Source organism: Rhinolophus hipposideros, assembly GCF_964194185.1.
Source record: "Rhinolophus hipposideros genome assembly, chromosome: 5".
NCBI classification, from domain to species: domain Eukaryota; kingdom Metazoa; phylum Chordata; class Mammalia; order Chiroptera; family Rhinolophidae; genus Rhinolophus; species Rhinolophus hipposideros.
The window spans coordinates 28,319,653-28,328,720 of NC_138051.1; positions in this window are offsets into that span (position 1 = coordinate 28,319,653).

Below are 9,068 nucleotides of genomic sequence, written 5' to 3' on the forward strand. Positions count from 1 at the left end.
TTGTAGGGGTGGGAAGAGGAAAAGAAAGCTGAAAAAGGGGAGTCGGAGAGGTGGGAGGCAAACCAGGAGTGTCTTGAAACTGAAGAGAAAAGAGGAAGGACGGTGTGGTCAGCAGCAGTCACTGTTGAGAGAGGAGGCAGCCTGAAAAGAGGCTAAAAATTAGAGGAATTGGAAGAAGCCTGTGACCTTTCAGAGGCAGCCTCCAGGGAGGGTGGGGTCACCCTCGCACTGCACCCTCCCAGCCCTGCCTCTGAGGACAAAACACATCTGGGCATTTGGCCAAGGGCCCCTGCTCCTGCAGGTAGCTTCATAATGGACTCTGCCCTCGTGGGTAGGCAAGCACAGGTAGATTGCCACCAGCCACTTCCGCAGTCCTTACAGGGGGCTGACCAGACCATAGCAGCCAGAATACCGCTGTAAATGCTGTCATGGTGTGTGCAGAGGGCTCTGGGTGTTTTCAAAGGCTTTTAGTTAATTCAGCAAATGTTCATTCAGCGCCTTTTATGTACCAGGCATTGCTCTAGGCACTGGGGATACAGGTAAATGAAAAAAGTCTGTGCCTTCCAGGAGCTTACGTTGCTGGGGCTTCGGGGGTGGGGTGGGTGGGAGACCGGTAATCAACAAGAACACATAAAAGGGCAGGTGCTAATAGGTGCTCTGAAGAAAAATACAGCAAGGTGAGGGGACCAGGGTGGCTGGGGTAAGGTTCTTATTTCATACAGGGCCAGATTAGGAAAGGCAGAGGCCTGAAGGAAATGAAAGGGTAAAGAATGTGCCAGGCAGCAGGAAAAAGCAAGGCAGAGGCAGGAGGTAGGAGGCTGTTTGGTGTAGGCCAGGGTAGCTAGACGGACCAGACTAAGTGAAAGGACAGAAATTAAGTTAGAGAAAGTCAGTCTTCCAGGCCACGAAGAGGAGTTTAACTGTTAGTCTGAGGTTTAAGCAGACAGGTGACACATTTGATTTTCACTGTAAAAGGTTTACTGTGACTATTGCGTGGAAAAGAAACTATAGGGGGGCCAAGATAATTCCTTCATCCTTAGAACAATGTTGCTATAAATAGGGAGAGAAAAATCAAACTCCACAAATACAAGCTTGTGCTCAACTGGCTGGGTACAAGAATAATAGAAGAAAAGCTGCAGGTCTTAGCAGGCCATCCTAAACATTAATTAGTAGTGTCATGCTATGGGGCAAACCCAAAAGCTAGATAATCCTGGAATATATTAATAGACATCTAACACACAGACTCGGACACTGACTGTCATGCTTGGCATATACAGCGACGACTGCTATGCCATTGCGTTAGGTTTGCAGAGCTTTCCACCCACCCTGCAGCCCAGGCTGCACACAGGCCTATTCCTTCCATACGGGGAGGTACTTCCTCCCAGTGTTTTCCCTTCTCCTCTGGCTGTGCCTTTTATGCTGTCATTCATTCAGCAACTACCTTATGTAAAAATTAATGAAGAGTGCCATGGCATAGTCTCTGGTAAGCACTTGAAACTTGAATGTTTAGTTAATTGCCCCTGGAGAGCTATGTCTGCTGTTGGCACAAATTTCTCTTGTCAGCCCCTCATGGTTTATCCTCTAACTGAAGACTTTTCTCCACCTCTCATAGCTGCACTCTTGGTGGATTTCCTACTTCTGAAGCTCTATGGAATACATGCCCTGTCACACAAAGTTCTTCTTTATAGCCGAGAATCAGTGAATTGCGTTTGGGTCAGTGGCAACCTAGTCTCGGTCTGCAGACAAGTGAAGACAGTCAGAGCCAGGGTTGGGCAGAATTGTGCAGGGAGTCGAGGGGTCTTCTCTAACTCCTTCCCTTCAAACAGAGCCCTTTCTTTCCTGGCAAACTCAGGCCCTACCTGGTCAGAGCACGGCCAAAGCTTCAGGGACCCACAGTCAATCCCCGTGTCCTTCCCTGGTAGGTAATAGAGTCCCTGTATGGCCTTGGGTCCAGAAAGAATGCAACCTTCAAGCAGGAGACACTGGGTGGCCGAGTTAGGACGGGCCCCTGAGCCATTTCTACCCTGCGGGCAGGAGGAACAGGTCCCTTCTCCCTCTTCCTGAGCTTAGAGATGCTGGGCTTGAGGATTCGCAACATGTCTATGGCTCCGCATCCAGCCTCCTGCTCCGGAGCCCCAGGCAGAGACCTGGAGACTGGACACAACCAGCCAAAGTCTCAGAGAGGCCACAGTAGCTGGGGACAGATGAGGCTCCTGGCTCAGAAACTGTGGTATAGAGCTGCATGCAGCTCCCTTGACCTCTACTTAACTGCAGCTAGAGGAAGGAGAGAAGGGGGCAAGGTCCAAGAACTACTGGGCCAGTCCTCGTGGCGTACACTCTGTCAGGCTTTTTCCCAGGTTGTACAATTTAATTCTTTTAACAACCTGTGAGGCATGACTACACCTGATTCAACAGATGAGAAAACTGAGTCTCAGAAATGTTACACAACTTTCCCACTGACACCCAAACTAGAGACTCCAGATCCTGCTCAGATGCCCATGCTACTGGGGAAGGGACTCCCTGGTCAGGGGCCCCGAGCCTTCTGCCCTTCCCACCCTAAGTCTTGTCAGATCCCAATCCCATCTGGTAATGGTGTTAATTAGTATAAATTTATTTCAAAGGAAGATGGGCCCAGCCTGTCTGTGGCTACCAGAGGCCTCTTCCCACAACTGCTGGAGGCTTGTCCCAGCCTCCAGTGCTTGGGGCTTCTTGTCCCTCTCCCACCCCCTTTCTGTGCCTCTGGAGCCTAGCATAAGGAGCAGCCCTCAGCTGCCACCACAGTTATGCAGCACCCCTACACCCCATCTCCTCCTCCCTGTCTGCCTCCTCCTCTCCAACGTGATTTGGCTGGTGTAGCTTAAGCTTTGAATTTAGGAACAAATGCAGAAAGCTCTGGTAGCCCAGTGGTCCCTGGAAAGGAGCTATCAGCCTTTCGTATTCTTATTGCTTCTTGTCACTTTTTGCCAGAGCTTCCCTAGGCCCCAAGTCCATGTGCTGCTTGAAGAGTGATCCAGAAACTGGTAAAAAGGCAGGGGGGATGGGGAAAATGGTTCAAAGGTAAACTCACAAAGACAAGAGCCCATAAATCAAATCTGAACCAAGGGCAAAGACCAAAGGGCCTGGTGCGTCACCAGTCAAGGTAAAAACTGTCAGTCTTCCCAAAGCTGTTCAGGGGTATCCTGAGTAGGGTTTGGGGCCCATCCCACTGCCACCAACCCTTAAACCATCCTTCTTGTCCACAGCCTGTGGTCACCACTGTCACTGGTATCTGAAGACCAGAAAGAGAAATGAGTCATTTGGCCTTCTCATGTGCTTCATCTAATGCTTGATTTATTAAAAACGAAGCAGTAGCCTTTTTGGTGGGGGTCTTACATGGCACTGGAGCTGCTGGGTCAACATTCATGTTGTCCCTGCACAGTGCTTTCTGCTACACAACGGCATCACACTACCCCTCACTCCTGCCCCAAGACTTTGCTCCGGTGGGGAGGGGGCGCTGAAATCACCAGCAAATATCTACGCAATACAAGTCCACTTCTTCTCCTTTTCCTGTAGCTTCTCAGCCCAGGAACCTAGTGGCGGTGGAGGCGGAGGGAAGACCATCTCCAAGGATGGGATTCTGACCTTGGACGTCTACCCCAGGGGATGAATGTCAGTCACTCTGAACATATTCAGGGAAGCTCCTGCCCTAGCATAAAATGGTGCTGGCCCAAGCAGTCGGAGACCTGCCAAGATTCCTGTTAGCAGGAAGTCAGCACAAGAGAGGTCTTGCCATAGGGACCCCGGGGCAGGATCCTCAGTCACTGTTTCATCTGGAGCATGAAGCCAAGGTCAGACCTGGAAGCATGATGGAACCCTCCCTCCCCGAGAGCAACAGGATCACAGCAAGGCCAGCAGCCACATGGCCTTGAAGCCAAGCTAGCAAATGACGGCGATTGTTCTCCCCATCCTCTGGGTACGACCAGGCAGCTCCCAGAATCGAGGGCAGAGGAGAGGGTGGAATGGAGTTATTAAGGTGACAGAGCCATGATGGAAAAGAGCTGGTAAGTTGGGAAAAGTCTTTCCAGGTGTGAGGGGAAGCTAGGAATGTGGTTAAGGTGAATAGAGAGAGGCTGGCTGCCCACCTCACCTAGTTCATCGCCTCCAAGGGCAGCTTTCAGAGGAATCTCCACGGAAAAGTCTGAAATGAGGCAATAGGTGCAATGGTTAAAGAACACAGATTTTAGATTTAGAGACCAAAGGAACTATTCTAAAGACACAACTGTACGCTTAGTAGCTGTATGGCCTCAGGCAATGGTTCTCAAAGTGTGGTCCTTGGTCTAGCAGGATCAGCCTTACCTGGGAACTTATCAGAAATGCAAATTCTTGGCCCCCACCCCAGACTTCTGAATCACACTCTGAAGGTGAGGTCCTGCGCACTATGTTGGATCAAACTTTCCAGGTGATTGTGCTACAAGCTAAAGCGTGAGAACCATTAACGTAGGGCATAGTTACCAACCATTCTAACGCAGTGTTCCCATCTATAAAATGCGAATAATAGCACCTACCTCGTAGGATTATTGTGAGGCTTAAATGAGATACTGCAAGTGCAGAACTTAGCACAGGGCTTGGTACATAGTAAGCTTTCAGTAAATGTCAGTTATTATTACTATTCTCTCCCACCTAATCTGCAAAACAAAAGAATCCAGGGCCTAGTATTGCTTCTTCCTAGGCCATCTAGTCAGTGTCAGTTGTGAAGCACCCCAATGCTGACAGGAAGACACCTGATGTACATCCCACCCCCTGTGTGTGTGGGGGGGTCACTGTGTAGCCAGGGAGGGAGAAGTGCTAGGAGGTGCCGTGGGTCAGGCCCCAACTGGGAGCTACCCGCTGTGTGAAACTATCCCTTTTTATCGGAGTGAAGTGAAGGTTCCATATCGGAATACGGAGTGAAGCTTCCCTTTTTATCTCCCACACCACGATGAACAGGGACATGCTGGCTGCTCCGTACTCACTCAAGGGGGTATCGACCTCAACTTCTCCAGGTCTCACCACCTTCACCTAGTCCAGGGTTGCTGGAAAGCTATGAATCCAATCACGGACTGGACAGGTAAATGTGCTTGTGCAAACAGAGTCCGTGAGGGGCTAAGGTCGTGTGTGAAGACCCTAGTTCTCCCACCGAACACTGTGCAGGGGTACATTCTGGTCTCTATGGTTACCAAGAGCAGCCTTGCCCGGGAGGACCTGGCGTGTAAATAGCCAGAAGTGAGTCCGTGGTTGCCATGTCTGGAAGGAGGAATCACACAAGAGCAAGGGAGGAGGAGATGGAGCACCTGCCGATTCCCTGGGGCCAAAGAAGCCTTTTTACCTGAAAATGAATTTCACAGGTATAGAAATCTCCCTGCGTTTATTCTTAGCACACAGAATTTTGAACAGTTGTTCTCATTTTTCTTCAAAGATATCACTTTTTAAATATTTTTTTCAATTTTTATTAGGCAGAAAGAGTCAACTTGATGTTAATCTGCCTTTAACATGTGCTCATTTCCCGTTTAATAAGGAAGTTCTGTGAAAATTAGCAGTTGTAGCTGCAAGAGGTGAAATTCCTCCCTGGAAAATAAGATGGGTGAATGACTAAGTCCAGAATGAACATCAGAAATGAAGAGTTGAAAGCCAAATGTCCTGTATTCGCATAAGTATGATAATTGTAGCTTAACTATTAGGTCTCCACTGCTGCCTTCTTCTCCCCATGCTGCCAAATGGGGACATGGGTAATGATCACAATTTGCTGTATCCTCAGGTTATCTTTCCGTACAAAAATAAACTATTACAGTGAGATAAAACAGAGCACTAGTGTGGGATTTAGAAATGATCAGTTTTGTTTCTTCATATCTAATGTTCTGGGTCACTCTGGCTTCACTCTCAGCCTCTCCAAGGCCCCAGCCCAAAATACTCTGAGAATCTCCAGGGTCCTAACCCCACCTCCCACCCACATATGCACAGGGGCCGTGACTTAGAGCAAGTCGTAGTGAAATAGACCTAGAGCAGTGCTCTAGTTGAAAGTAACCTGGCTGGGGTCTCTACCTCTTGGGCACCGTACTCGTGCCAGCACCCGTGGCTCAGAGGTACAGACTCCAAGACCACTGGCCTGGGATCAGCCTTCCTTCCCCTGATCTCCTGATCTTCTGCTCCCCAAGCCAGTCATTTAAAGCAAATAAACATGCACCCCTCAGTATGAGGCAGGTTACCTCAGTATGTACCCAAATCTAGTACAGCACTGATGATTGCCCAGGTGGTTAGAGTACTGCCCACCTCCCCTTCCCCATCCCAGGGAAAACTCAGGCTCTTTCCCTCAGCTCCAGTGGATGATGCAGAGGCCCCACCCCTTAACCTTACCTCCAAGACCACCCCTGTTTCCAATACCAAGCTGCTCCCTTCACAGTCACCATAAGAAGCAAATGGACTCCCTCCCTTAAAGAGGGAGGGAGGGGTATCAGAAGATGCTGGATTTGGGGGGGCATGGCTCCCCCTTTCAGAATCTCACAAAAGCTATTGTCCTCTCCCCAGGAGAAATAATGGACATCCATGCCCCATTTTCAGAGGGTTCACAGTCCCTAAGGACCATCCTTGGGCCCTCAGTCCCTGGACCCTGAGTTAAAAATCCCTGCTACACAGTGAATCCAGTCCCAGAATGTAGAGAAAGAAGCAGAACCAAGTTCTCAAACACCCTTTCCCTTTTCAGCAAGCCAAACCTGGGAGCAGCAAGGGGCGGGGTGGTCAGGCAGGGGAGGACAGCCATCCAGAACATTCTGGAATCATGATCTGAAGAGCAGAGAGGGGTTGTGTGACCAGCCGACAGTGGTCGGACAGAGGAATTACAATGTCTGGCTGCTGGCCATTCTTACCCTGTCTGCCACCATCCAGATCTCTGGCCCCATCCTGACCCCTGGTGGCTACCCATAGGATAAGGCCGGACAACTTCCCAAGCTCCTCCCTGCCCTGGGGGCAAAGGGAAGCTAGCTGGTCCTAGCACAACCTAAAGATGAACTCACAGGCCCCAGCTGGAGTCCCCAGGAGGTATCAGCAAGTTTCCTTCAGGAGGGTTCACTCCACTGCAGCCACTATGCCTTCTCAATATAAGTCCAGCAATCAGTCAAACACATGTACATGAAGAAAGCATTTATTTACCTGTCAAGTTGACAAAAGGGTGTGCGAGTGTGTGTGTGTGTGTGTGTGTGTGTGTGTGTGTGTGTTACAACTAAAAGTCAATGCAGGTCAGTGTGATAAAAAGTCACAGGGATGTAAAGTACAGCATAGGGAATATAGTCAATAATATTGCAATAACTATGTGTGGTGTCAGATGGGTACTAGATTTATTGGGGTGATCACTTTGTAAATTATATAAATGTCTAACCACTACGCTATACACCTGAAACTAACACAATAATGTATGTCAGCTGTAATTAAAAAGTTAGTTTTTGTAATAAAAATAAAGTATTTCTATCCTCTGACCCGGTAATTCTGTTAAGAATCCAACTTCAAGAAATCAATAGACTGAAAGAACACGCTACTTGAAATTTGAAATAAACGGTAGAAGAGGAAACAAGATTAGTCCAAAGTGGTCATTGCTGAAGCTGGGGGACAGGTACATAGAAGTCTTTATTCCATGTTTTTTGTCTACTTGGGTATATGTTTGAAATTTCCATGATAAAACATTTTTAAAGAAAATCATCAGAGATGCAAAGGTTTGTATAAAAGATACGAATTTTTAATAGCAAAAGCTGTGCAAACAGCCTAAAAGTGCTATGCTAGAATGGTTAAACAAATTATGCTGTATCCAAACAGTGGAATATTATGCAGTCATTAAAAATTCAAGGGTATTTTAATGACATGGAAAAATGCTCAGTGTAATGCAAAGTGAGTAAGTAGGACACAAAATTGCATATGCAATATTTAACTAATTATGTTAAATAAAAAGTACATAGAAGAGAAGACTATCTGAAAATAGTGTCTGCTAAAGTGTCTGCTACACAGTGAGACTATGGATGATTTTTATTCTTGATACTGTGCTTTATTTTCCTAATTCTACAATGAGCACATTTTACTTTTATAAATAGGCCCAGTATGTGGTACTTGTTAAACTGATACTAACTTGGAGTCTGACATATATTCAAAGCCAAGGACTGCCATATATTAGCTGTACAAAACACTGAGCAAATTAACTAACTTCTCAGTCCCATATTTCTCATTTATAAAACTGGCATAATGCCATTGTATTTTTCAAGCCATATTTACTGAGCATGTAACATGCACTAGGCAGTCACTGTGCTGAGTGCTTTTCCCCCATATATTATCACATGTATTTTCATACATGATCATTTCAATCCAATAAGCTCTAGAGTAGGTTATAGTATCTTCATCTTAGCAATACACAAACTGACGCTCAGAAGAGTTAGGGAATACGCTCGGGCTTACCCAGCCAGTCAGCAGTAGAATCAGGATTCAGACATAGATCTGTCCATCTTTGAAAGCCCAGCTCTTAGGCTCCAGCCTGGGCTGCTCAAAGTTTTGTTGCCAGGATGGAATGAAGGGATGCAGGTGGAGTGCCATACATGGTACCTCACTCCAAGCACAGAGCTACTCCCTTTAATGTTGCTTCCTGTTTCTGTGACCCCTGGACATTGGTAAATTGTGGCAAAACAAACCGGTGCACCGTCCATAAAAAAACAAGCGTTTCTGCCCTAAGAGGAGAGATTATAGGACCTGTAGGAACAGACCAGAGGGGCTGGAATGCTGCCTCGCTCAGGGAGATATGGGGGGCTAGGCTTCTGTGTCCCACAAGTTCCAGGGTAGTCCTGTCAGTGACTTCTTCATGGCTTCGTCAGACCCCACACCTTGGTTTGCAGCTGAGAATTCAGTATAGAGTCGCCCTACCAAAAGGCATCTCTCCCCACCTTTCACTTACCCTGCACTCTTCCTCCCTAAAGAACAGGGCACAGGTCTCAACCAGGCCCAAACACTGGTTTTTCTTTTCTTGTTTTCTTTTTTCTTAGAGAAAAGGAGAATCTTAGGGGCTGAGTAGGACAAGGCACTGT